This window comes from Rattus norvegicus, chromosome 2 (assembly GCF_021556685.1).
Source record: "Rattus norvegicus strain SHRSP/BbbUtx chromosome 2, alternate assembly SHRSP_T2T, whole genome shotgun sequence".
NCBI lineage: Eukaryota > Metazoa > Chordata > Mammalia > Rodentia > Muridae > Rattus > Rattus norvegicus.
The window spans coordinates 2,628,545-2,656,090 of record NC_141535.1 but is presented as its reverse complement, the minus strand read 5'-3'; the positions used below and the strand labels follow the sequence as shown (position 1 = coordinate 2,656,090).

General features: G+C 37.2%; 1 pseudogene; it reads right to left on the bottom strand.

Moving 5' to 3' along the window:
- LOC148006609 (uncharacterized) overlaps positions 1-27,546 on the bottom strand; it is a 2,902,548-nt pseudogene that overhangs the window by 295,733 nt on the left and 2,579,269 nt on the right.

Here is a 27,546-nt window from a genome sequence, read left to right as displayed (position 1 = left end):
TCAAAATATGGTGAGCCGAATCTGAGTAACACGATGAATTCGGTTAGTTCCCAATAGGCCACAGTAGTAATAAGTGGACTGTTTCAGGATATAGAAAAATTTTCACGAATGGAATAAAAATTTCTAGGCGAATTCAGTGAGTACCCAATGGGACATGCTTGTATGAGTGTGCTTTTCAATATATAGCAACATTTTAAGGAACGGAATCTAAGTATCATGGTGAATTCAGTAGGTTCCCAATAGATTCGCATGTAATAAGCTTGTTATTCAAGATAGAGCAACGTTTTAACGAACTGAAACACTGTTTCTTTGTGAATTCAGTTAGTTCCCAGTAGCACGCTCTTGTAATATGTGTACTTTTTAAGATTTACGAATTTGGTGAGCCGAATCTGAGTAACATGGTGAATTCGGTTAGTTCCCAATAGGCCGCAGTAGTAATAAGTGGACTGTTCGGGATATAGAAAAATTTTCACGAATGGAATCAAAATTTCTAGGCGAATTCAGGGAGTTCCCAATAGGACATGCTTGTATGAGTGTGCTTTTCAATATATAGCAACACTTAAGGAACGGAATCTAAGTATCATGGTGAATTCAGTAGGTTCCCTATAGGATTCGCACGTAATAAGCTTGTTATTCAAGATAGAGCAACGTTTTAACGAACTGAAACACAGTTTCTTTGTGAATTCAGTTAGTTCCCAGTAGCAGGTCCTTTTAATATGTGTACTTTTAAAGATTTATCAAAATTTTGTGAACCGAATATGAGTAACATGGTGAATTCGGTTAGTTCCCAATAAGCCACAGTAGTAATAAGTGGACTGTTCGGGATATAGAAAAATTGTCACGAATGGAATCAAAATTTCTAGGCGAATTCAGTGAGTTCCCAATGGGACATGCTTGTATGAGTGTGCCTTTCAATGTAGAGCAATGTTTTAACGAACGGAATCTAAGTATCATGGTGATTTCAGTAGGTTCCCAGTAGGATTCGCATGTAAAAAGCTTGTATTCAAGATAGAGCAACGTTTTAACGAACTGAAACACTGTTTCTTTGTGAATTCAGTTAGTTCCCAGTAGAAGGCCCTTGTAATATGTGTACTTTTAAAGATTTATCAAAATATGGTGAGCCGAATCTCAGTAACATGGTGAATTCGGTTAGTTCCCAATAGGCTGCAGTAGTAATAAGTGGACTGTACGGGATATAGAAAAATTTTCACGAATGGAATCAAAATTTCTACGCGAATTCAGTTAGTTCCCAATGGGACATGCTTGTATGAGTGTGCTTTTCAATATATAGCAACATTTTAAGGAACGGAATCTAAGTATCATGATGAATTCAGAAGGTTCCCTATAGAATTCGCACGTAATAAGCGTGTTATTCAAGATAGAACAACGTTTTAACGAACTGAAACACTGTATCTTTGTGAATTCAGTTAGTTCCCAGTAGCAGGCTCTTGTAATATGTGTTGAGCCGATTCTGAGTAACATGGTGAATTCGGTTAGTGCCCAAAGGCCGCAGTAGTAATAAGTGGACTGTTCGGGATATAGCAAAATTTTCACGAATGGAATCAAAATTTCTAGGCGAATTCAGTGAGTTCCCAATGGGACATGCTTGTATGAGTGTGCTTTTCAATATAGAGCAACATTTTAAGGAACGGAATCTAAGTATCATGGTGAATTCAGTAGGTTCCCAATAGGATTCGCATGTAATAAGCTTGTTATTCAATACAGAGCAACGTTTTAACGAACTGAAACACTGTTTCTTTGTGAATTCAGTTTGTTCCCAGTAGCAGGATCTTGTAATATGTGTACTTTTTAAGATTTATCAAAATTTCCTGAGCCGAATCTGAGTAACATGGTGAATTCGGTTAGTTCCCAATAGGACGCAGTAGTAATAAGTGGACTGTTCGGGATATAGAAAAATTTTCACGAATGGAATCAAAATTTCAGGGCGAATTCAGTGAGTTCCCAATGGGACATGCTTGTATGAGTGTGGTTTTCAATACATAGCAACATTTTAAGGAACGGAATCTAAGTATCATGGTGAATTCAGTAGGTTCCCAATAGGAGTCGCATGTAATAAGCTTGTTATTCAAGATAGAGCAACGTTTTAACGAACTGAAACACTGTTTCTTTGTGAATTCAGTTAGTTCCCAGTAGCAGGCCCTTGTAATATGTGTACTTTTAAAGATTTATCAAAATATGGTGAGCCGAATCTCAGTAATATGGTGAATTTGGTTAGTTCCCAATAGGCCGCAGTAGTAATAAGTGGACTGTTCAGGATATAGAAAAATTTTCACGAATGGAATCAAAATTTCTAGGTGAATTCAGTGAGTTCCAAATGGGACATGCTTGTATGAGTGTGCTTTTCAATATATAGCAACATTTAGGGAACGGAATCTAAGCTTCATGCTGAATTCATTAGGTTCCCAATAGGATTAGCATGTAATAAGCTTGTTATTCAAGATAGAGCAACGTTTTAACGAACTGAAACACTGTTTCTTATTGAATTCAGTGATTTCCCAGTAGCAGGCTCTTGTAATATGTGTACTTTTTAAGATTTATCATAATATCCTGAGCCAAATCTCAGTAACATGGTGAATTCGGTTAGTTCCCAATAGGCCGCAGTAGTAATAAGTGGACTCTTCGGGATATAGAAAAATTTTCACGAATGGAATCAAAATTTCTAGGCGAATTCAGTGAGTTCCCAATGGGACATGCTTGTATGAGTGTGCTTTTCAATACATAGCAACATTTTAAGGAACGGAATCTAAGTATCATGGTGAATTCAGTAGGTTCCCAATAGGATTCGCATGTAATAAGCTTGTTATTCAAGATAGAGCAACGTTTTAACGAACTGAAACACTGTTTCTTTGTGAATTCAGTTAGTTCCCAGTAGCCTGCTCTTGTACTATGTGTACTTTTAAAGATTTATCAAAATTTGGTGAACCGAATGTGAGTAACATGGTGAATTCGGTTAGTTCCCAATGGGCCGCAGTAGTAATAAGTGGACTGTTCGGGATATAGAAAAAATTTCAGGAATTGAATCAAAATTTCTAGGCGAATTCAGTGATTTTCCAATGGGACATGCTTGTATGAGTTTGCTTTTCAATATAGAGCAACATTTTAAGGAACGGAATCTAAGTATCATGGTGAATTCTGTAGGTTCCCAATAGGATTCGCATGTAATAAGCTTGTTATTCAAGAAACAGCAACGTTTTAACGAACTGAAACACTGTTTCTTTGTGAATTCAGTTAGTTCCCAGTTCCCTGCTCTTGTACTATGTGTTCTTTTAAAGATTTATCAAAATTTGTTGAGCCGAATCTGAGTAACATGGTGAATTCGGTTTGTTCCCAGTAGGCCGCAGTAGTAATAAGTGGACTCTTCGGGATATAGAAAAATTTTCACGAATGGAATCAAACTTTCTAGGCGAATTCAGTGAGTTCCCAATGGGACATGCTTGTATGAGTGTGCTTTTCAAAATAGACCTACATTTTAAGGAACGGAATCTAAGTATCATGGTGAATTCTGTAGGTTCCCAATAGGATTCGCATGTAATAAGCTTGTTATTCAAGATAGAGCAACGTTTTAATGAACTGAAACACTGTTTCTTTGCGAATTCAGTTAGTTCCCAGTAGCCTGCTCTTGTACTATGTGTACTTTTAAAGATTTATCAAAATTTGGTGAGCCGAATCTGAGTAACATGGTGAATTCGGTTAGTTCCCAGTAGGCCGCAGTAGGAATAAGTGGACTGTTCGGGATAAAAAAATTTTCACGAATGGAATCAAAATTTCTAGGAGAATTCAGTGAGTTCCCAGTGGGACATGCTTGTATGAGCTTGCTTTCAAAATAGAGCAAAATTTTGTGGAACGGAATCTAAGTATCATGGTGAATTCAGTAGGTTCCCAATAGGATTCGCATGTAAAAAGCTTGTTATTCAAGATAGAGAAACGTTTTAACGAACTGAAACACTGTTTCTTTTTGAATTCAGTTAGTTCCCAGTAGCCTGCTCTTGTACTATGTGTACTTTTAAAGATTTATCAAAATTTGGTGAACCGAATGTGAGTAACATGGTGAATTCGGTTAGTTCCCAATGGGCCGCAGTAGTAATAAGTGGACTGTTCGGGATATAGAAAAATTTTCACGAATGGAATCAAAATTTCTAAGCGAATTCAGTGAGTTCCCAATGGGACATGCTTGTATGAGTGTGCTTTCCAAATAGACCTCCATTTTAAGGAACGGAATCTAAGTATCATGGTGAATTCAGTAGGTTCCCAATAGGATTCGCATGTAATAAGCTTGTTATTCATGATAGAGCAACGTTTTAACGAACTGAAACACTGTTTCTTTGTGAATTCAGTTAGTTCCCAGTAGCCTGCTCTTGTACTATGTGTACTTTTGAAGATTTATCAAAATTTGGTGAGCCGAATCTGAGTAACATGGTGAAGTCGGTTAGTTCCCAGTAGGCCACAGTAGTAATAAGTGGACTGTTCGGGATATAGAAAAATATTCACGAATGGAATCAAACTTTCTAGGCGAATTCAGTGATTTCCCAATGGGACATGCTTGTATGAGTTTGCTTTTCAAAATAGAGCAACATTTTGTGGAACGGAATCTAAGTATCATGGTGAATTCAGTAGGTTCCCAATAGGATTCGCATGTAATAAGCTTGTTATTCAAGATAGAGCAACGTTTTAACGAACTGAAACACTGTTTCTTTGTGAATTCAGTTAGTTCCCAGTAGCCTGCTCTTGTACTATGTGTACTTTTAAAGATTTATCAAAATTTGGTGAACCGAATGTGAGTAACATGGTGAATTCGGTTAGTTCCCAATTGGCCGCAGTAGTAATAAGTGGACTGTTCGGGATATAGAAAAAATTTCAGGAATTGAATCAAAATTTCTAGGCGAATTCAGTGATTTTCCAATAGGACATGCTTGTGTGAGTTTGCTTTTCAATATAGAGCAACATTTTAAGGAACGGAATCTAAGTATCATGGTGAATTCAGTAGGTTCCCAATAGGATTCGCATGTAATAAGCTTGTTATTCAAGAAACAGCAACGTTTAAACGAACTGAAACACTGTTTCTTTGTGAATTCAGTTAGTTCCCAGTTCCCTGCTCTTGTACTATGTGTACTTTTAAAGATTTATCAAAATTTGGTGAGCCGAATCTGAGTAACATGGTGAAGTCGGTTAGTTCCCAGTAGGCCACAGTAGTAATAAGTGGACTGTTCGGGATATAGAAAAATTTTCACGAATGGAATCAAACTTTCTAGGCGAATTCAGTGATTTCCCAATGGGACATGCTTGTATGAGTTTGCTTTTCAAAATAGAGCAACATTTTGTGGAACGGAATCTAAGTATCATGGTGAATTCAGTAGGTGCCCAATAGGATTCGCATGTAATAAGCTTGTTATTCAAGATAGAGCAACGTTTTAATGAACTGAAACACTGGTTCTTTGTGAATTCAGTTAGTTCACAGTAGCCTGCTCTTGTACTATGTGTACTTTTAAAGATTTATCAAAATTTGGTGAGCCGAATCTGAGTAACATGGTGAATTCGGTTAGTTCCCAGTAGGCCGCAGTAGTAATAAGTGGACTGTTCGGGATATAGAAAAATTTTCACGAATGGAATCAAAATTTCTAGGAGAATTCAGTGAGTTCCCAATGAGACATGCTTGTATGAGTTTGCTTTCAAAATAGAGCAACATTTTGTGGAACGGAATCTAAGTATCATGGTGAATTCAGTAGGTTCCCAATAGGATTCGCATGTAATAAGCTTGTTATTCAAGATAGAGCAACGTTTTAACGAACTGAAACACTGTTTCTTTGTGAATTCAGTTAGTTCCCAGTAGCCTGCTCTTGTACTATGTGTACTTTTAAAGATTTATCAAAATTTGGTGAACCGAATGTGAGTAACATGGTGAATTCGGTTAGTTCCCAATGGGCCGCAGTAGTAATAAGTGGACTGTTCGGGATATAGAAAAAATTTCAGGAATTGAATCAAAATTTCTAGGCGAATTCAGTGATTTTCCAATGGGACATGCTTGTATGAGTTTGCTTTTCAATATAGAGCAACATTTTAAGGAACGGAATCTAAGTATCATGGTGAATTCTGTAGGTTCCCAATAGGATTCGCATGTAATAAGCTTGTTATTCAAGAAACAGCAACGTTTTAACGAACTGAAACACTGTTTCTTTGTGAATTCAGTTAGTTCCCAGTTCCCTGCTCTTGTACTATGTGTTCTTTTAAAGATTTATCAAAATTTGTTGAGCCGAATCTGAGTAACATGGTGAATTCGGTTTGTTCCCAGTAGGCCGCAGTAGTAATAAGTGGACTCTTCGGGATATAGAAAAATTTTCACGAATGGAATCAAACTTTCTAGGCGAATTCAGTGAGTTCCCAATGGGACATGCTTGTATGAGTGTGCTTTTCAAAATAGACCTACATTTTAAGGAACGGAATCTAAGTATCATGGTGAATTCAGTAGGTTCCCAATAGGATTCGCATTTAATTACCTTGTTATTCAAGATAGAGCAACGTTTTAATGAACTCAAACACTGTTTCTTTGCGAATTCAGTTAGTTCCCAGTAGCCTGCTCTTGTACTATGTGTACTTTTAAAGATTTATCAAAATTTGGTGAGCCGAATCTGAGTAACATGGTGAATTCGGTTAGTTCCCAGTAGGCCGCAGTAGGAATAAGTGGACTGTTCGGGATAAAAAAATTTTCACGAATGGAATCAAAATTTCTAGGAGAATTCAGTGAGTTCCCAGTGGGACATGCTTGTATGAGTTTGCTTTCAAAATAGAGCAAAATTTTGTGGAACGGAATCTAAGTATCATGGTGAATTCAGTAGGTTCCCAATAGGATTCGCATGTAAAAAGCTTGTTATTCAAGATAGAGAAACGTTTTAACGAACTGAAACACTGTTTCTTTTTGAATTCAGTTAGTTCCCAGTAGCCTGCTCTTGTACTATGTGTACTTTTAAAGATTTATCAAAATTTGGTGAACCGAATGTGAGTAACATGGTGAATTCGGTTAGTTCCCAATGGGCCGCAGTAGTAATAAGTGGACTGTTCGGGATATAGAAAAATTTTCACGAATGGAATCAAAATTTCTAAGCGAATTCAGTGAGTTCCCAATGGGACATGCTTGTATGAGTGTGCTTTCCAAATAGACCTCCATTTTAAGGAACGGAATCTAAGTATCATGGTGAATTCAGTAGGTTCCCAATAGGATTCGCATGTAATAAGCTTGTTATTCATGATAGAGCAACGTTTTAACGAACTGAAACACTGTTTCTTTGTGAATTCAGTTAGTTCCCAGTAGCCTGCTCTTGTACTATGTGTACTTTTGAAGATTTATCAAAATTTGGTGAGCCGAATCTGAGTAACATGGTGAAGTCGGTTAGTTCCCAGTAGGCCACAGTAGTAATAAGTGGACTGTTCGGGATATAGAAAAATATTCACGAATGGAATCAAACTTTCTAGGCGAATTCAGTGATTTCCCAATGGGACATGCTTGTATGAGTTTGCTTTTCAAAATAGAGCAACATATGTGGAACGGAATCTAAGTATCATGGTGAATTCAGTAGGTTCCCAATAGGATTCTGATGTAATAAGCTTGTTATTCAAGATAGAGCAACGTTTTAACGAACTGAAACACTGTTTCTTTGTGAATTCAGTTAGTTCCCAGTAGCCTGCTCTTGTACTATGTGTACTTTTAAAGATTTATCAAAATTTGGTGAACCGAATGTGAGTAACATGGTGAATTCGGTTAGTTCCCAATTGGCCGCAGTAGTAATAAGTGGACTGTTCGGGATATAGAAAAAATTTCAGGAATTGAATCAAAATTTCTAGGCGAATTCAGTGATTTTCCAATGGGACATGCTTGTGTGAGTTTGCTTTTCAATATAGAGCAACATTTTAAGGAACGGAATCTAAGTATCATGGTGAATTCAGTAGGTTCCCAATAGGATTCGCATGTAATAAGCTTGTTATTCAAGAAACAGCAACGTTTAAACGAACTGAAACACTGTTTCTTTGTGAATTCAGTTAGTTCCCAGTTCCCTGCTCTTGTACTATGTGTTCTTTTAAAGATTTATCAAAATTTGTTGAGCCGAATCTGAGTAACATGGTGAATTCGGTTAGTTCCCAGTAGGCCGCAGTAGTAATAAGTGGACTGTTCGGGATATAGAAAAATTTTCACGAATGGAATCAAAATTTCTAAGCGAATTCAGTGAGTTCCCAATGGGACATGCTTGTATGAGTGTGCTTTTCAAAATAGACCTACATTTTAAGGAACGGAATCTAAGTATCATGGTGAATTCAGTAGGTTCCCAATAGGATTCGCATGTAATAAGCTTGTTATTCAAGATAGAGCAACGTTTTAACGAACTGAAACACTGTTTCTTTGTGAATTCAGTTAGTTCCCAGTAGCCTGCTCTTGTACTATGTGTACTTTTGAAGATTTATCAAAATTTGGTGAGCCGAATCTCAGTAACATGGTGAAGTCGGTTAGTTCCCAGTAGGCCACAGTAGTAATAAGTGGACTGTTCGGGATATAGAAAAATGTTCACGAATGGAATCAAACTTTCTAGGCGAATTCAGTGATTTCCCAATGGGACATGCTTGTATGAGTTTGCTTTTCAAAATAGAGCAACATTTTGTGGAACGGAATCTAAGTATCATGGTGAATTCACTAGGTTCCCAATAGGATTCGCATGTAATAAGCTTGTTATTCAAGATAGAGCAACGTTTTAACGAACTGAAACACTGTTTCTTTGTGAATTCAGTTAGTTCCCAGTAGCCTGCTCTTGTACTATGTGTACTTTTGAAGATTTATCAAAATTTGGTGAGCCGAATCTGAGTAACATGGTGAAGTCGGTTAGTTCCCAGTAGGCCACAGTAGTAATAAGTGGACTGTTCGGGATATATGAAAATGTTCACGAATGGAATCAAACTTTCTAGGCGAATTCAGTGATTTCCCAATGGGACATGCTTGTATGAGTTTGCTTTTAAAAATAGAGCAACATTTTGTGGAACGGAATCTAAGTATCATGGTGAATTCACTAGGTTCCCAATAGGATTCGCATGTAATAAGCTTGTTATTCAAGAAACAGCAACGTTTTAACGAACTGAAACACTGTTTCTTTGTGAATTCAGTTAGTTCCCAGTTCCCTGCTCTTGTACTATGTGTACTTTTAAAGATTTATCAAAATTTGGTGAGCCGAATCTGAGTAACATGGTGAATTCGGTTAGTTCCCAGTAGGCCACAGTAGTAATAAGTGGACTGTTCGGGATATAGAAAAATTTTCACGAATGGAATCAAACTTTCTAGGCGAATTCAGTGATTTCCCAATGGGACATGCTTGTATGAGTTTGCTTTTCAAAATAGAGCAACATTTTGTGGAACGGAATCTAAGTATCATGGTGAATTCAGTAGGTGCCCAATAGGATTCGCATGTAATAAGCTTGTTATTCAAGATAGAGCAACGTTTTAATGAACTGAAACACTGGTTCTTTGTGAATTCAGTTATTTCCCAGTAGCCTGCTCTTGTACTATGTGTACCTTTAAAGATTTATCAAAATTTGGTGAGCCGAATCTGAGTAACATGGTGAATTCGGTTACTTCCCAGTAGGCCGCAGTAGTAATAAGTGGACTGTTCGGGATATAGAAAAATTTTCACGAATGGAATCAAAATTTCTAGGAGAATTCAGTGAGTTCCCAATGAGACATGCTTGTATGAGTTTGCTTTCAAAATAGAGCAACATTTTGTGGAACGGAATCTAAGTATCATGGTGAATTCAGTAGGTTCCCAATAGGATTCGCATGTAATAAGCTTGTTATTCAAGATAGAGCAACGTTTTAACGAACTGAAACACTGTTTCTTTGTGAATTCAGTTAGTTCCCAGTAGCCTGCTCTTGTACTATGTGTACTTTTAAAGATTTATCAAAATTTCGTGAACCGAATGTGAGTAACATGGTGAATTCGGTTAGTTCCCAATGGGCCGCAGTAGTAATAAGTGGACTGTTCGGGATATAGAAAAAATTTCAGGAATTGAATCAAAATTTCTAGGCGAATTCAGTGAGTTCCCAAAGGGACATGCTTGTATGAGTGTGCTTTTCAAAATAGACCTACATTTTAAGGAACGGAATCTAAGTATCATGGTGAATTCAGTAGGTTCCCAATAGGATTCGCATGTAATAAGCTTGTTATTCAAGATAGAGCAACGTTTTAACGAACTGAAACACTGTTTCTTTGTGAATTCAGTTAGTTCCCAGTAGCCTGCTCTTGTACTATGTGTACTTTTGAAGATTTATCAAAATTTGGTGAGCCGAATCTGAGTAACATGGTGAAATCGGTTAGTTCCCAGTAGGCCACAGTAGTAATAAGTGGACTGTTCGGGATATAGAAAAATTTTCACGAATGGAATCAAACTTTCTAGGCGAATTCAGTGATTTCCCAATGGGACATGCTTGTATGAGTTTGCTTTTCAAAATAGAGCAACATTTTGTGGAACGGAATCTAAGTATCATGGTGAATTCAGTAGGTTCCCAATAGGATTCGCATGTAATAAGCTTGTTATTCAAGATAGAGCAACGTTTTAACGAACTGAAACACTGTTTCTTTGTGAATTCAGTTAGTTCCCAGTAGCCTGCTCTTGTACTATGTGTACTTTTAAAGATTTATCAAAATTTGGTGAACCGAATGTGAGTAACATGGTGAATTCGGTTAGTTCCCAATGGGCCGCAGTAGTAATAAGTGGACTGTTTGGGATATAGAAAAAATTTCAGGAATTGAATCAAAATTTCTAGGCGAATTCAGTGATTTTCCAATGGGACATGCTTGTATGAGTTTGCTTTTCAATATAGAGCAACATTTTAAGGAACGGAATCTAAGTATCATGGTGAATTCAGTAGGTTCCCATAGGATTCGCATGTAATAAGCTAGTTATTCAAGATAGAGCAACGTTTTAACGAACTGAAACACTGTTTCTTTGTGAATTCAGTTAGTTCCCAGTAGCCTGCTCTTGTACTATGTGTACTTTTAAAGATTTATCAAAATTTGGTGAGCCGAATCTGAGTAACATGGTGAATTTGGTTAGTTCCCAGTAGGCCGCAGTAGTAATAAGTGGACTATTCGGGATAAAAAAATTTTCACGAATGGAATCAAAATTTCTAGGAGAATTCAGTGAGTTCCCAGTGGGACATGCTTGTATGAGTTTGCTTTCAAAATAGAGCAACATTTGTGGAACGGAATCTAAGTATCATGGTGAATTCAGTAGGTTCCCAATAGGATTCGCATGTAATAAGTTTGTTATTCAAGATAGAGCAACGTTTTAACGAACTGAAACACTGTTTCTTTGTGAATTCAGTTAGTTCCCAGTAGCCTGCTCTTGTACTATGTGTACTTTTGAAGATTTATCAAAATTTGGTGAGCCGAATCTGAGTAACATGGTGAAATCGGTTAGTTCCCAATGGGCCGCAGTAGTAATAAGTGGACTGTTCGGGATATAGAAAAATTTTCACGAATGGAATCAAAATTTCTAAGCGAATTCAGTGAGTTCCCAATGGGACATGCTTGTATGAGTGTGCTTTCCAAATAGACCTCCATTTTAAGGAACGGAATCTAAGTATCATGGTGAATTCAGTAGGTTCCCAATAGGATTCGCATGTAATAAGCTTGTTATTCATGATAGAGCAACGTTTTAACGAACTGAAACACTGTTTCTTTGTGAATTCAGTTAGTTCCCAGTAGCCTGCTCTTGTACTATGTGTACTTTTGAAGATTTATCAAAATTTGGTGAGCCGAATCTGAGTAACATGGTGAAGTCGGTTAGTTCCCAGTAGGCCACAGTAGTAATAAGTGGACTGTTCGGGATATAGAAAAATGTTCACGAATGGAATCAAACTTTCTAGGCGAATTCAGTGATTTCCCAATGGGACATGCTTGTATGAGTTTGCTTTTCAAAATAGAGCAACATTTTGTGGAACGGAATCTAAGTATCATGGTGAATTCACTAGGTTCCCAATAGGATTCGCATGTAATAAGCTTGTTATTCAAGAAACAGCAACGTTTTAACGAACTGAAACACTGTTTCTTTGTGAATTCAGTTAGTTCCCAGTTCCCTGCTCTTGTACTATGTGTACTTTTAAAGATTTATCAAAATTTGGTGAGCCGAATCTGAGTAACATGGTGAATTCGGTTAGTTCCCAGTAGGCCACAGTAGTAATAAGTGGACTGTTCGGGATATAGAAAAATTTTCACGAATGGAATCAAACTTTCTAGGCGAATTCAGTGATTTCCCAATGGGACATGCTTGTATGAGTTTGCTTTTCAAAATAGAGCAACATTTTGTGGAACGGAATCTAAGTATCATGGTGAATTCAGTAGGTGCCCAATAGGATTCGCATGTAATAAGCTTGTTATTCAAGATAGAGCAACGTTTTAATGAACTGAAACACTGGTTCTTTGTGAATTCAGTTATTTCCCAGTAGCCTCCTCTTTTACTATGTGTACCTTTAAAGATTTATCAAAATTTGGTGAGCCGAATCTGAGTAACATGGTGAATTCGGTTACTTCCCAGTAGGCCGCAGTAGTAATAAGTGGACTGTTCGGGATATAGAAAAATTTTCACGAATGGAATCAAAATTTCTAGGAGAATTCAGTGAGTTCCCAATGAGACATGCTTGTATGAGTTTGCTTTCAAAATAGAGCAACATTTTGTGGAACGGAATCTAAGTATCATGGTGAATTCAGTAGGTTCCCAATAGGATTCGCATGTAATAAGCTTGTTATTCAAGATAGAGCAACGTTTTAACGAACTGAAACACTGTATCTTTGTGAATTCAGTTAGTTCCCAGTAGCCTGCTCTTGTACTATGTGTACTTTTAAAGATTTATCAAAATTTCGTGAACCGAATGTGAGTAACATGGTGAATTCGGTTAGTTCCCAATGGGCCGCAGTAGTAATAAGTGGACTGTTCGGGATATAGAAAAAATTTCAGGAATTGAATCAAAATTTCTAGGCGAATTCAGTGAGTTCCCAAAGGGACATGCTTGTATGAGTGTGCTTTTCAAAATAGACCTACATTTTAAGGAACGGAATCTAAGTATCATGGTGAATTCAGTAGGTTCCCAATAGGATTCGCATGTAATAAGCTTGTTATTCAAGATAGAGCAACGTTTTAACGAACTGAAACACTGTTTCTTTGTGAATTCAGTTAGTTCCCAGTAGCCTGCTCTTGTACTATGTGTACTTTTGAAGATTTATCAAAATTTGGTGAGCCGAATCTGAGTAACATGGTGAAATCGGTTAGTTCCCAGTAGGCCACAGTAGTAATAAGTGGACTGTTCGGGATATAGAAAAATTTTCACGAATGGAATCAAACTTTCTAGGCGAATTCAGTGATTTCCCAATGGGACATGCTTGTATGAGTTTGCTTTTCAAAATAGAGCAACATTTTGTGGAACGGAATCTAAGTATCATGGTGAATTCAGTAGGTTCCCAATAGGATTCGCATGTAATAAGCTTGTTATTCAAGATAGAGCAACGTTTTAACGAACTGAAACACTGTTTCTTTGTGAATTCAGTTAGTTCCCAGTAGCCTGCTCTTGTACTATGTGTACTTTTAAAGATTTATCAAAATTTGGTGAACCGAATGTGAGTAACATGGTGAATTCGGTTAGTTCCCAATGGGCCGCAGTAGTAATAAGTGGACTGTTCGGGATATAGAAAAAATTTCAGGAATTGAATCAAAATTTCTAGGCGAATTCAGTGATTTTCCAATGGGACATGCTTGTATGAGTTTGCTTTTCAATATAGAGCAACATTTTAAGGAACGGAATCTAAGTATCATGGTGAATTCAGTAGGTTCCCAATAGGATTCGCATGTAATAAGCTAGTTATTCAAGATAGAGCAACGTTTTAACGAACTGAAACACTGTTTCTTTGTGAATTCAGTTAGTTCCCAGTAGCCTGCTCTTGTACTATGTGTACTTTTAAAGATTTATCAAAATTTGGTGAGCCGAATCTGAGTAACATGGTGAATTTGGTTAGTTCCCAGTAGGCCGCAGTAGTAATAAGTGGACTATTCGGGATAAAAAAATTTTCACGAATGGAATCAAAATTTCTAGGAGAATTCAGTGAGTTCCCAGTGGGACATGCTTGTATGAGTTTGCTTTCAAAATAGAGCAACATTTGTGGAACGGAATCTAAGTATCATGGTGAATTCAGTAGGTTCCCAATAGGATTCGCATGTAATAAGTTTGTTATTCAAGATAGAGCAATGTTTTAACGAACTGAAACACTGTTTCTTTGTGAATTCAGTTAGTTCCCAGTAGCCTGCTCTTGTACTATGTGTACTTTTAAAGATTTATCAAAATTTGGTGAGCCGAATCTGAGTAACATGGTGAAGTCGGTTAGTTCCCAGTAGGCCACAGTAGTAATAAGTGGACTGTTCGGGATATAGAAAAATTTTCACGAATGGAATCAAACTTTCTAGGAGAATTCAGTGAGTTCCCAATGAGACATGCTTGTATGAGTTTGCTTTTCAAAATAGAGCAACATTTTGTGGAACGGAATCTAAGTATCATGGTGAATTCAGTAGGTGCCCAATAGGATTCGCATGTAATAAGCTTGTTATTCAAGATAGAGCAACGCTTTAATGAACTGAAACACTGGTTCTTTGTGAATTCAGTTAGTTCCCAGTAGCCTGCTCTTGTACTATGTGTACTTTTAAAGATTTATCAAAATTTGGTGAGCCGAATCTGAGTAACATGGTGAATTCGGTTAGTTCCCAGTAGGCCGCAGTAGTAATAAGTGGACTCTTCGGGATATAGAAAAATTTTCACGAATGGAATCAAAATTTCTAGGAGAATTCAGTGAGTTCCCAATGAGACATGCTTGTATGAGTTTGCTTTCAAAATAGAGCAACATTTTGTGGAACGGAATCTAAGTATCATGGTGAATTCAGTAGGTTCCCAATAGGATTCGCATGTAATAAGCTTGTTATTCAAGATAGAGCAACGTTTTAACGAACTGAAACACTGTTTCTTTGTGAATTCAGTTAGTTCCCAGTAGCCTGCTCTTGTACTATGTGTACTTTTAAAGATTTATCAAAATTTGGTGAACCGAAAGTGAGTAACATGGTGAATTCGGTTAGTTCCCAATGGGCCGCAGTAGTAATAAGTGGACTGTTCGGGATATAGAAAAAATTTCAGGAATTGAATCAAAATTTCTAGGCGAATTCAGTGATTTTCCAATGGGACATGCTTGTATGAGTTTGCTTTTCAATATAGAGCAACATTTTAAGGAACGGAATCTAAGTATCATGGTGAATTCTGTAGGTTCCCAATAGGATTCGCATGTAATAAGCTTGTTATTCAAGAAACAGCAACGTTTTAACGAACTGAAACACTGTTTCTTTGTGAATTCAGTTAGTTCCCAGTTCCCTGCTCTTGTACTATGTGTTTTTTTAAAGATTTATCAAAATTTGTTGAGCCGAATCTGAGTAACATGGTGAATTCGGTTAGTTCCCAGTAGGCCGCAGTAGTAATAAGTGGACTCTTCGGGATATAGAAAAATTTTCACGAATGGAATCAAACTTTCTAGGCGAATTCAGTGAGTTCCCAATGGGACATGCTTGTATGAGTGTGCTTTTCAAAATAGACCTACATTTTAAGGAACGGAATCTAAGTATCATGGTGAGTCAGTAGGTTCCCAATAGGATTCGCATGTAATAAGCTTGTTATTCAAGATAGAGCAACGTTTTAATGAACTGAAACACTGTTTCTTTGCGAATTCAGTTAGTTCCCAGTAGCCTGCTCTTGTACTATGTGTACTTTTAAAGATTTATCAAAATTTGGTGAGCCGAATCTGAGTAACATGGTGAATTCGGTTAGTTCCCAGTAGGCCGCAGTAGGAATAAGTGGACTGTTCGGGATAAAAAAATTTTCACGAATGGAATCAAAATTTCTAGGCGAATTCAGTGATTTCCCAATGGGACATGCTTGTATGAGTTTGCTTTTCAAAATAGAGCAACATTTTGTGGAACGGAATCTAAGTATCATGGTGAATTCAGTAGGTTCCCAATAGGATTCGCATGTAATAAGCTTGTTATTCAAGATAGAGCAACGTTTTAACGAACTGAAACACTGTTTCTTTTTGAATTCAGTTAGTTCCCAGTAGCCTGCTCTTGTACTATGTGTACTTTTAAAGATTTATCAAAATTTGGTGAACCGAATGTGAGTAACATGGTGAATTCGGTTAGTTCCCAATGGGCCGCAGTAGTAATAAGTGGACTGTTCGGGATATAGAAAAATTTTCACGAATGGAATCAAAATTTCTAAGCGAATTCAGTGAGTTCCCAATGGGACATGCTTGTATGAGTGTGCTTTCCAAATAGACCTCCATTTTAAGGAACGGAATCTAAGTATCATGGTGAATTCAGTAGGTTCCCAATAGGATTCGCATGTAATAAGCTTGTTATTCATGATAGAGCAACGTTTTAACGAACTGAAACACTGTTTCTTTGTGAATTCAGTTAGTTCCCAGTAGCCTGCTCTTGTACTATGTGTACTTTTGAAGATTTATCAAAATTTGGTGAGCCGAATCTGAGTAACATGGTGAAGTCGGTTAGTTCCCAGTAGGCCACAGTAGTAATAAGTGGACTGTTCGGGATATAGAAAAATATTCACGAATGGAATCAAACTTCTAGGCGAATTCAGTGATTTCCCAATGGGACATGCTTGTAAGAGTTTGCTTTTCAAAATAGAGCAACATTTTGTGGAACGGAATCTAAGTATCATGGTGAATTCAGTAGGTTCCCAATAGGATTCGCATGTAATAAGCTTGTTATTCAAGATAGAGCAACGTTTTAACGAACTGAAACACTGTTTCTTTGTGAATTCAGTTAGTTCCCAGTAGCCTGCTCTTGTACTATGTGTACTTTTAAAGATTTATCAAAATTTGGTGAACCGAATGTGAGTAACATGGTGAATTCGGTTAGTTCCCAATTGGCCGCAGTAGTAATAAGTGGACTGTTCGGGATATAGAAAAATGTTCACGAATGGAATCAAAATTTCTAGGAGAATTCAGTGAGTTCCCAGTGGGACATGCTTGTATGAGTTTGCTTTCAAAATAGAGCAACATTTTGTGGAACGGAATCTAAGTATCATGGTGAATTCAGTAGGTTCCCAATAGGATTCGCATGTAATAAGCTTGTTATTCAAGACAGAGCAACGTTTTAACGAACTGAAACACTGTTTCCTTGTGAATTCAGTTAGTTCCCAGTAGCCTGCTCTTGTACTATGTGTACTTTTAAAGATTTATCAAAATTTGGTGAACCGAATGTGAGTAACATGGTGAATTCGGTTAGTACCCAATTGGCCGCAGTAGTAATAAGTGGACTGTTCGGGATATAGAAAAAATTTCAGGAATTGAATCAAAATTTCTAGGCGAATTCAGTGATTTTCCAATGGGACATGCTTGTATGAGTTTGCTTTTCAATATAGAGCAACATTTTAAGGAACGGAATCTAAGTATCATGGTGAATTCAGTAGGTTCCCAATAGGATTCACATGTAATAAGCTTGTTATTCAAGAAACAGCAAAGTTTTAACGAACTGAAACACTGTTTCTTTGTGAATTCAGTTAGTTCCCAGTAGCCTGCTCTTGTACTATGTGTTCTTTTAAAGATTTATCAAAATTTGTTGAGCCGAATCTGAGTAACATGGTGAATTCGGTTAGTTCCCAGTAGGCCGCAGTAGTAATAAGTGGACTGTTCGGGATATAGAAAGATTTTCACGAATGGAATCAAAATTTCTAGGCGAATTAAGTGAGTTCCCAATGGGACATGCTTGTATGAGTGTGCTTTTCAAAATAGACCTACATTTTAAGGAATGGAATCTAAGTATCATGGTGAATTCAGTAGGTTCCCAATAGGATTCGCATGTAATAAGCTTGTTATGCAAGATAGAGCAACGTTTCAACGAACTGAAACACTGTTTCTTTGTGAATTCAGTTAGTTCCCAGTAGCCTGCTCTTGTACTATGTGTACTTTTGAAGATATATCAAAATTTGGTGAGCCGAATCTGAGTAACATGGTGAATTCGGTTAGTTCCCAGTAGGCCACTGTAGTAATAAGTGGACTGTTCGGGATATAGAAAAATATTCACGAATGGAATCAAACTTTCTAGGCGAATTCAGTGATTTCCCAATGGGACATGCTTGTATGAGTTTGCTTTTCAAAATAGAGCAACATTTTGTGGAACGGAATCTAAGTATCATGGTGAATTCAGTAGGTTCCCAATAGGATTCGCATGTAATAAGCTTGTTATTCAAGATAGAGCAACGTTTTAATGAACTGAAACACTGTTTCTTTGTGAATTCAGTTAGTTCCCAGTAGCCTGCTCTTGTACTATGTGTACTTTTGAAGATTTATCAAAATTTGGTGAGCCGAATCTGAGTAACATGGTGAATTCGGTTAGTTCCCAGTAGGCCGCAGTAGTAATAAGTGGACTGTTCGGGATATAGAAAAATTTTCACGAATGGAATCAAAATTTCTAGGAGAATTCAGTGAGTTCCCAGTGGGACATGCTTGTATGAGTTTGCTTTCAAAATAGAGCAACATTTTGTGGAACGGAATCTAAGTATCATGGTGAATTCAGTAGGTTCCCAATAGGATTCGCATGTAATAAGCTTGTTATTCAAGATAGAGCAACGTTTTAATGAACTGAAACACTGTTTCTTTGTGAATTCAGTTAGTTCCTAGTAGCCTGCTCTTGTACTATGTGTACTTTTAAAGATTTATCAAAATTTGGTGAGCCGAATCTGAGTAACATGGTGAATTCGGTTAGTTCCCAGTAGGCCGCAGTAGTAATAAGTGGACTGTTCGGGATATAGAAAGATTTTCACGAATGGAATCAAAATTTCTAGGCGAATTCTGTGATTTCCCAATGGGACATGCTTGCATGAGTGTGCTTTTCAAAATAGACCTACATTTTAAGGAACGGAATCTAAGTATCATGGTGAATTCAGTAGGTTCCCAATAGGATTCGCATGTAATAAGCTTGTTATTCAAGATAGAGCAACGTTTTAATGAACTGAAACACTGTTTCTTTGTGAATTCAGTTAGTTCCCAGTAGCCTGCTCTTGTACTATGTGTACTTTTAAAGATTTATCAAAATTTGTTGAGCCGAATCTGAGTAACATGGTGAATTCGGTTAGTTCCCAGTAGGCCGCAGTAGTAATAAGTGGACTGTTCGGGATATAGAAAAATTTTCACGAATGGAATCAAAATTTCTAGGAGAATTCAGTGAGTTCCCAGTGGGACATGCTTGTATGAGTTTGCTTTCAAAATAGAGCAACATTTTGTGGAACGGAATCTAAGTATCATGGTGAATTCAGTAGGTTCCCAATAGGATTCGCATGTAATAAGCTTGTTATTCAAGATAGAGCAACGTTTTAACGAACTGAAACACTGTTTCTTTGTGAATTCAGTTAGTTCCCAGTAGCCTGCTCTTGTACTATGTGTACTTTTAAAGATTTATCAAAATTTGTTGAGCCGAATCTGAGTAACATGGTGAATTCGGTTAGTTCCCAGTAGGCCGCAGTAGTAATAAGTGGACTGTTCGGGATATAGAAAGATTTTCACGAATGGAATCAAAATTTCTAGGCGAATTAAGTGAGTTCCCAATGGGACATGCTTGTATGAGTGTGCTTTTCAAAATAGACCTACATTTTAAGGAATGGAATCTAAGTATCATGGTGAATTCAGTAGGTTCCCAATAGGATTCGCATGTAATAAGCTTGTTATGCAAGATAGAGCAACGTTTTAACGAACTGAAACACTCTTTCTTTGTGAATTCAGTTAGTTCCCAGTAGCCTGCTCTTGTACTATGTGTACTTTTGAAGATATATCAAAATTTGGTGAGCCGAATCTGAGTAACATGGTGAATTCGGTTAGTTCCCAGTAGGCCACAGTAGTAATAAGTGGACTGTTCGGGATATAGAAAAATATTCACGAATGGAATCAAACTTTCTAGGCGAATTCAGTGATTTCCCAATGGGACATGCTTGTATGAGTTTGCTTTTCAAAATAGAGCAACATTTTGTGGAACGGAATCTAAGTATCATGGTGAATTCAGTAGGTTCCCAATAGGATTCGCATGTAATAAGCTTGTTATTCAAGATAGAGCAACGTTTTAACGAACTGAAACACTGTTTCTTTGTGAATTCAGTTAGTTCCCAGTAGCCTGCTCTTGTACTATGTGTACTTTTGAAGAATTATCAAAATTTGGTGAGCCGAATCTGAGTAACATGGTGAATTCGGTTAGTTCCCAGTAGGCCGCAGTAGTAATAAGTGGACTGTTCGGGATATAGAAAAATTTTCACGAATGGAATCAAAATTTCTAGGAGAATTCAGTGAGTTCCCAGTGGGACATGCTTGTATGAGTTTGCTTTCAAAATAGAGCAACATTTTGTGGAACGGAATCTAAGTATCATGGTGAATTCAGTAGGTTCCCAATAGGATTCGCATGTAATAAGCTTGTTATTCAAGATAGAGCAACGTTTTAATGAACTGAAACACTGTTTCTTTGTGAATTCAGTTAGTTCCTAGTAGCCTGCTCTTGTACTATGTGTACTTTTAAAGATTTATCAAAATTTGGTGAGCCGAATCTGAGTAACATGGTGAATTCGGTTAGTTCCCAGTAGGCCGCAGTAGTAATAAGTGGACTGTTCGGGATATAGAAAGATTTTCACGAATGGAATCAAAATTTCTAGGCGAATTCTGTGATTTCCCAATGGGACATGCTTGCATGAGTGTGCTTTTCAAAATAGACCTACATTTTAAGGAACGGAATCTAAGTATCATGGTGAATTCAGTAGGTTCCCAATAGGATTCGCATGTAATAAGCTTGTTATTCAAGATAGAGCAACGTTTTAATGAACTGAAACACTGTTTCTTTGTGAATTCAGTTAGTTCCCAGTAGCCTGCTCTTGTACTATGTGTACTTTTAAAGATTTATCAAAATTTGTTGAGCCGAATCTGAGTAACATGGTGAATTCGGTTAGTTCCCAGTAGGCCGCAGTAGTAATAAGTGGACTGTTCGGGATATAGAAAAATTTTCACGAATGGAATCAAAATTTCTAGGAGAATTCACTGAGTTCCCAGTGGGACATGCTTGTATGAGTTTGCTTTCAAAATAGAGCAACATTTTGTGGAACGGAATCTAAGTATCATGGTGAATTCAGTAGGTTCCCAATAGGATTCGCATGTAATAAGCTTGTTATTCAAGATAGAGCAACGTTTTAACGAACTGAAACACTGTTTCTTTGTGAATTCAGTTAGTTCCCAGTAGCCTGCTCTTGTACTATGTGTACTTTTAAAGATTTATCAAAATTTGTTGAGCCGAATCTGAGTAACATGGGGAATTCGGTTAGTTCCCAATTGGCCGCAGTAGTAATAAGTGGACTGTTCGGGATATAGAAAAAATTTCAGGAATTGAATCAAAATTTCTAGGCGAATTCAGTGATTTTCCAATGGGACATGCTTGTATGAGTTTGCTTTTCAATATAGAGCAACATTTTAAGGAACGGAATCTAAGTATCATGGTGAATTCAGTAGGTTCCCAATAGGATTCGCATGTAATAAGCTTGTTATTCAAGAAACAGCAACGTTTTAACGAACTGAAACACTGTTTCTTTGTGAATTCAGTTAGTTCCCAGTTCCCTGCTCTTGTACTATGTGTTCTTTTAAAGATTTATCAAAATTTGTTGAGCCGAATCTGAGTAACATGGTGAATTCGGTTAGTTCCCAGTAGGCCGCAGTAGTAATAAGTGGACTGTTCGGGATATAGAAAGATTTTCACGAATGGAATCAAAATTTCTAGGCGAATTCAGTGAGTTCCCAATGGGACATGCTTGTATGAGTGTGCTTTTCAAAATAGACCTACAATTTAAGGATCGGAATCTAAGTATCATGGTGAATTCAGTAGGTTCCCAATAGGATTCGCATGTAATAAGCTTGTTATTCAAGATAGAGCAACGTTTTAACGAACTGAAACACTGTTTCTTTGTGAATTCAGTTAGTTCCCAGTTCCCTGCTCTTGTACTATGTGTTCTTTTAAAGATTTATCAAAATTTGTTGAGCCGAATCTGAGTAACATGGTGAAATCGGTTAGTTCCCAGTAGGCCGCAGTAGTAATAAGTGGACTGTTCGGGATATAGAAAAATTTTCACAAATGGAATCAAAATTTCTAGGCGAATTCAGTGAGTTCCCAATGGGACATGCTTGTATGAGTGTGCTTTTCAAAATAGACCTACATTTTAAGGAACGGAATCTAAGTATCATGGTGAATTCAGTAGGTTCCCAATAGGATTCGCATGTAATAAGCTTATTATTCAAGATAGAGCAACGTTTTAATGAACTGAAACACTGTTTCTTTGTGAATTCAGTTAGTTCCCAGTAGCCTGCTCTTGTACTATGTGTACTTTTGAAGATTTATCAAAATTTGGTGAGCCGAATCTGAGTAACATGGTGAAGTCGGTTAGTTCCCAGTAGGCCACAGTAGTAATAAGTGGACTGTTCGGGATATAGAAAAATTTTCACGAATGGAATCAAACTTTCTAGGCGAATTCAGTGATTTCCCAATGGGACATGCTTGTATGAGTTTGCTTTTCAAAATAGAGCAACATTTTGTGGAACGGAATCTAAGTATCATGGTGAATTCAGTAGGTTCCCAATAGGATTCGCATGTAATAAGCTTGTTATTCAAGATAGAGCAACGTTTTAACGAACTGAAACACTGTTTCTTTGTGAATTCAGTTAGTTCCCAGTAGCCTGCTCTTGTACTATGTGTACTTTTAAAGATTTATCAAAATTTGGTGAGCCGAATCTGAGTAACATGATGAATTCGGTTAGTTCCCAGTAGGCCGCAGTAGTAATAAGTGGACTGTTCGGGATATAGAAAAATTTTCACGAATGGAATCAAAATTTCTAGGAGAATTCAGTGAGTTCCCAGTGGGACATGCTTGTATGAGTTTGCTTTCAAAATAGAGCAACATTTTGTGGAACGGAATCTAAGTATCATGGTGAATTCAGTAGGTTCCCAATAGGATTCGCATGTAATAAGCTTGTTATTCAAGATAGAGCAACGTTTTAACGAACTGAAACACTGTTTCTTTGTGAATTCAGTTAGTTCCCAGTAGCCTGCTCTTGTACTATGTGTACTTTTAAAGATTTATCAAAATTTGGTGAACCGAATGTGAGTAACATGGTGAATTCGGTTAGTTCCCAATTGGCCGCAGTAGTAATAAGTGGACTGTTCGGGATATAGAAAAATGTTCACGAATGGAATCAAAATTTCTAGGAGAATTCAGTGAGTTCCCAGTGGGACATGCTTGTATGAGTTTGCTTTCAAAATAGAGCAACATTTTGTGGAACGGAATCTAAGTATCATGGTGAATTCAGTAGGTTCCCAATAGGATTCGCATGTAATAAGCTTGTTATTCAAGATAGAGCAACGTTATAACAAACTGAAACACTGTTTCTTTGTGAATTCAGTTAGTTCCCAGTAGCCTGCTATTGTACTATGTGTACTTTTAAAGATTTATCAAAATTTGGTGAACCGAATGTGAGTAACATGGTGAATTCGGTTAGTTCCCAATTGGCCGCAGTAGTAATAAGTGGAGTGTTCGGGATATAGAAAAAATTTCAGGAATTGAATCAAAATTTCTAGGCGAATTCAGTGATTTTCCAATGGGACATGCTTGTATGAGTTTGCTTTTCAAAATAGAGCAACATTTTAAGGAACGGAATCTAAGTATCATGGTGAATTCAGTAGGTTCCCAATAGGATTCGCATGTAATAAGCTTGTTATTCAAGAAACAGTAACGTTTTAACGAACTGAAACACTGTTTCTTTGGGAATTCAGTTAGTTCCCAGTTCCCTGCTCTTGTACTATGTGTTCTTTTAAAGATTTATGAAAATTTGTTGAGCCGAATCTGAGTTACATGGTGAATTCGGTTAGTTCCCAGTAGGCCGCAGTAGTAATAAGTGGACTGTTCGGGATATAGAAAGATTTTCACGAATGGAATCAAAATTTCTAGGCGAATTCAGTGAGTTCCCAATGGGACATGCTTGTATGAGTGTGCTTTTCAAAATAGACCTACATTTTAAGGAACGGAATCTAAGTATCATGGTGAATTCAGTAGGTTCCCAATAGGATTCGCATGTAATAAGCTTGTTATTCAAGATAGAGCAACGTTTTAACGGACTGAAACACTGTTACTTTGTGAATTCAGTTAGTTCCCAGTAGCCTGCTCTTGTACTATGTGTACTTTTGAAGATTTATCAAAATTTGGTGAGCCGAATCTGAGTAACATGGTGAATTCGGTTAGTTCCCAGTAGGCCGCAGTAGTAATAAGTGGACTGTTCGGGATATAGAAAAATTTTCACGAATGGAATCAAAATTTCTAGGAGAATTCAGTGAGTTCCCAGTGGGACATGCTTGTATGAGTTTGCTTTCAAAATAGAGCAACATTTTGTGGAACGGAATCTAAGTATCATGGTGAATTCAGTAGGTTCCCAATAGGATTCGCATGTAATAAGCTTGTTATTCAAGATAGAGCAACGTTTTAACGAACTGAAACACTGTTTCTTTGTGAATTCAGTTAGTTCCCAGTAGCCTGCTCTTGTACTATGTGTACTTTTAAAGATTTATCAAAATTTGGTGAACCGAATGTGAGTAACATGGGGAATTCGGTTAGTTCCCAATTGGCCGCAGTAGTAATAAGTGGACTGTTCGGGATATAGAAAAAATTTCAGGAATTGAATCAAAATTTCTAGGCGAATTCAGTGATTTTCCAATGGGACATGCTTGTATGAGTTTGCTTTTCAATATAGAGCAACATTTTAAGGAACGGAATCTAAGTATCATGGTGAATTCAGTAGGTTCCCAATAGGATTCGCATGTAATAAGCTTGTTATTCAAGAAACAGCAACGTTTTAACGAACTGAAACACTGTTTCTTTGTGAATTCAGTTAGTTCCCAGTTCCCTGCTCTTGTACTATGTGTTCTTTTAAAGATTTATCAAAATTTGTTGAGCCGAATCTGAGTAACATGGTGAATTCGGTTAGTTCCCAGTAGGCCGCAGTAGTAATAAGTGGACTGTTCGGGATATAGAAAGATTTTCACGAATGGAATCAAAATTTCTAGGCGAATTCAGTGAGTTCCCAATGGGACATGCTTGTATGAGTGTGCTTTTCAAAATAGACCTACATTTTAAGGAACGGAATCTAAGTATCATGGTGAATTCTGTAGGTTCCCAATAGGATTCGCATGTAATAAGCTTGTTATTCAAGATAGAGCAAAGTTTTAACGAACTGAAACTCTGTTTCTTTGTGAATTCAGTTAGTTCCCAGTAGCCTGCTCTTGTACTATGTGTACTTTTGAAGATTTATCAAAATTTGGTGAGCCGAATCTGAGTAACATGGTGAATTCGGTTAGTTCCCAGTAGGCCACAGTAGTAATAAGTGGACTGTTCGGCATATAGAAAAATATTCACGAATGGAATCAAACTTTCTAGGCGAATTCAGTGATTTCCCAATGGGACATGCTTGTATGAGTTTGCTTTTCAAAATAGAGCAACATTTTGTGGAACGGAATCTAAGTATCATGGTGAATTCAGTAGGTTCCCAATAGGATTCGCATGTAATAAGCTTGTTATTCAAGATAGAGCAACGTTTTAATGAACTGAAACACTGTTTCTTTGTGAATTCAGTTAGTTCCTAGTAGCCTGCTCTTGTACTATGTGTACTTTTAAAGATTTATCAAAATTTGGTGAGCCGAATCTGAGTAACATGGTGAATTCGGTTAGTTCCCAGTAGGCCGCAGTAGTAATAAGTGGACTGTTCGGGATATAGAAAAATTTTCACGAATGGAATCAAAATTTCTAGGAGAATTCAGTGAGTTCCCAGTGGGACATGCTTGTATGAGTTTCCTTTCAAAACAGAGCAACATTTTGTGGAACGGAATCTAAGTATCATGGTGAATTCAGTAGGTTCCCAATAGGATTCGCATGTAATAAGCTTGTTATTCAAGATAGAGCAACGTTTTAACGAACTGAAACACTGTTTCTTTGTGAATTCAGTTAGTTCCCAGTAGCCTGCTCTTGTACTATGTGTACTTTTAAAGATTTATCAAAATTTGGTGAGCCGAATCTGAGTAACATGGTGAATTCGGTTAGTTCCCAGTAGGCCGCAGTAGTAATAAGTGGACTGTTCGGGATATAGAAAAATTTTCACGAATGGAATCAAACTTTCTAGGCGAATTCAGTGATTTCCCAGTGGGACATGCTTGTATGAGTTTGCTTTTCAAAGTAGAGCAACATTTTGTGGAACGGAATCTAAGTATCATGGTGAATTCAGTAGGTTCCCAATAGGATTCGCATGTAATAAGCATGTTATTCAAGATAGAGCAAAGTTTTAACGAACTGAAACACTGTTTCTTTGTGAATTCAGTTAGTTCCCAGTAGCCTGCTCTTGTACTATGTGTACTTTTGAAGATTTATCAAAATTTGGTGAGCCGAGTCTGAGTAACATGGTGAAGTCGGTTAGTTCCCAATAGGCCGAAGTAGTAATAAGTGGACTGTTCTGGATATAGAAAAATTTTCACGAATGGAATCAAAATTTCTAGGCGAATTCAGTGAATTTCCAATGGGACATGCTTGTATTAGTTTGCTTTTCAAAATAGAGCAACATTTTGTGGAACGGAATCTAAGTATCATGGTGAATTCAGTAGGTTCCCAATAGGATTCGCATGTAATAAGCTAGTTATTCAAGATAGAGCAACGTTTTAATGAACTGAAACACTGTTGCTTTGTGAATTCAGTTAGTTCCCAGTAGCCTGCTCTAGTACTATGTGTACTTTTAAAGATTTATCAAAATTTGGTGAGCCGAATCTGAGTAACATGGTGAATTTGGTTAGTTCCCAGTAGGCCGCAGTAGTAATAAGTGGACTGTTCGGTATATAGAAAAATTTTCACGAATGGAATCAAACTTTCTAGGCGAATTCTGTGATTTCCCAATAGGACATGCTTGTATGAGTTTGCTTTTCAAAATAGAGCAACATTTTGTGGAGCAGAATCTAAGTATCATGGTGAATTCAGTAGGTTCCCAATAGGATTCGCATGTAATAAGCTTGTTATTCAAGATAGAGCAATGTTTTAACGAACTGAAACACTGTTTCTTTGTGAATTCAGTTAGTTCCCAGTAGCCTGCTCTTGTACTATGTGTACTTTTAAAGATTTATCAAAATTTGGTGAGCCGAATCTGAGTAACATGGTGAATTCGGTTAGTTCCCAGTAGGCCACAGTAGTAATAAGTGGACTGTTCGGGATATAGAAAAATTTTCACGAATGGAATCAAAATTTCTAGGCGAATTCAGTGATTTCCCAATGGGACATGCTTGTATGAGTTTGCTTTTCAAAATAGAGCAACATTTTGTGGAACGGAATCTAAGTATCATGGTGAATTCAGTAGGTGC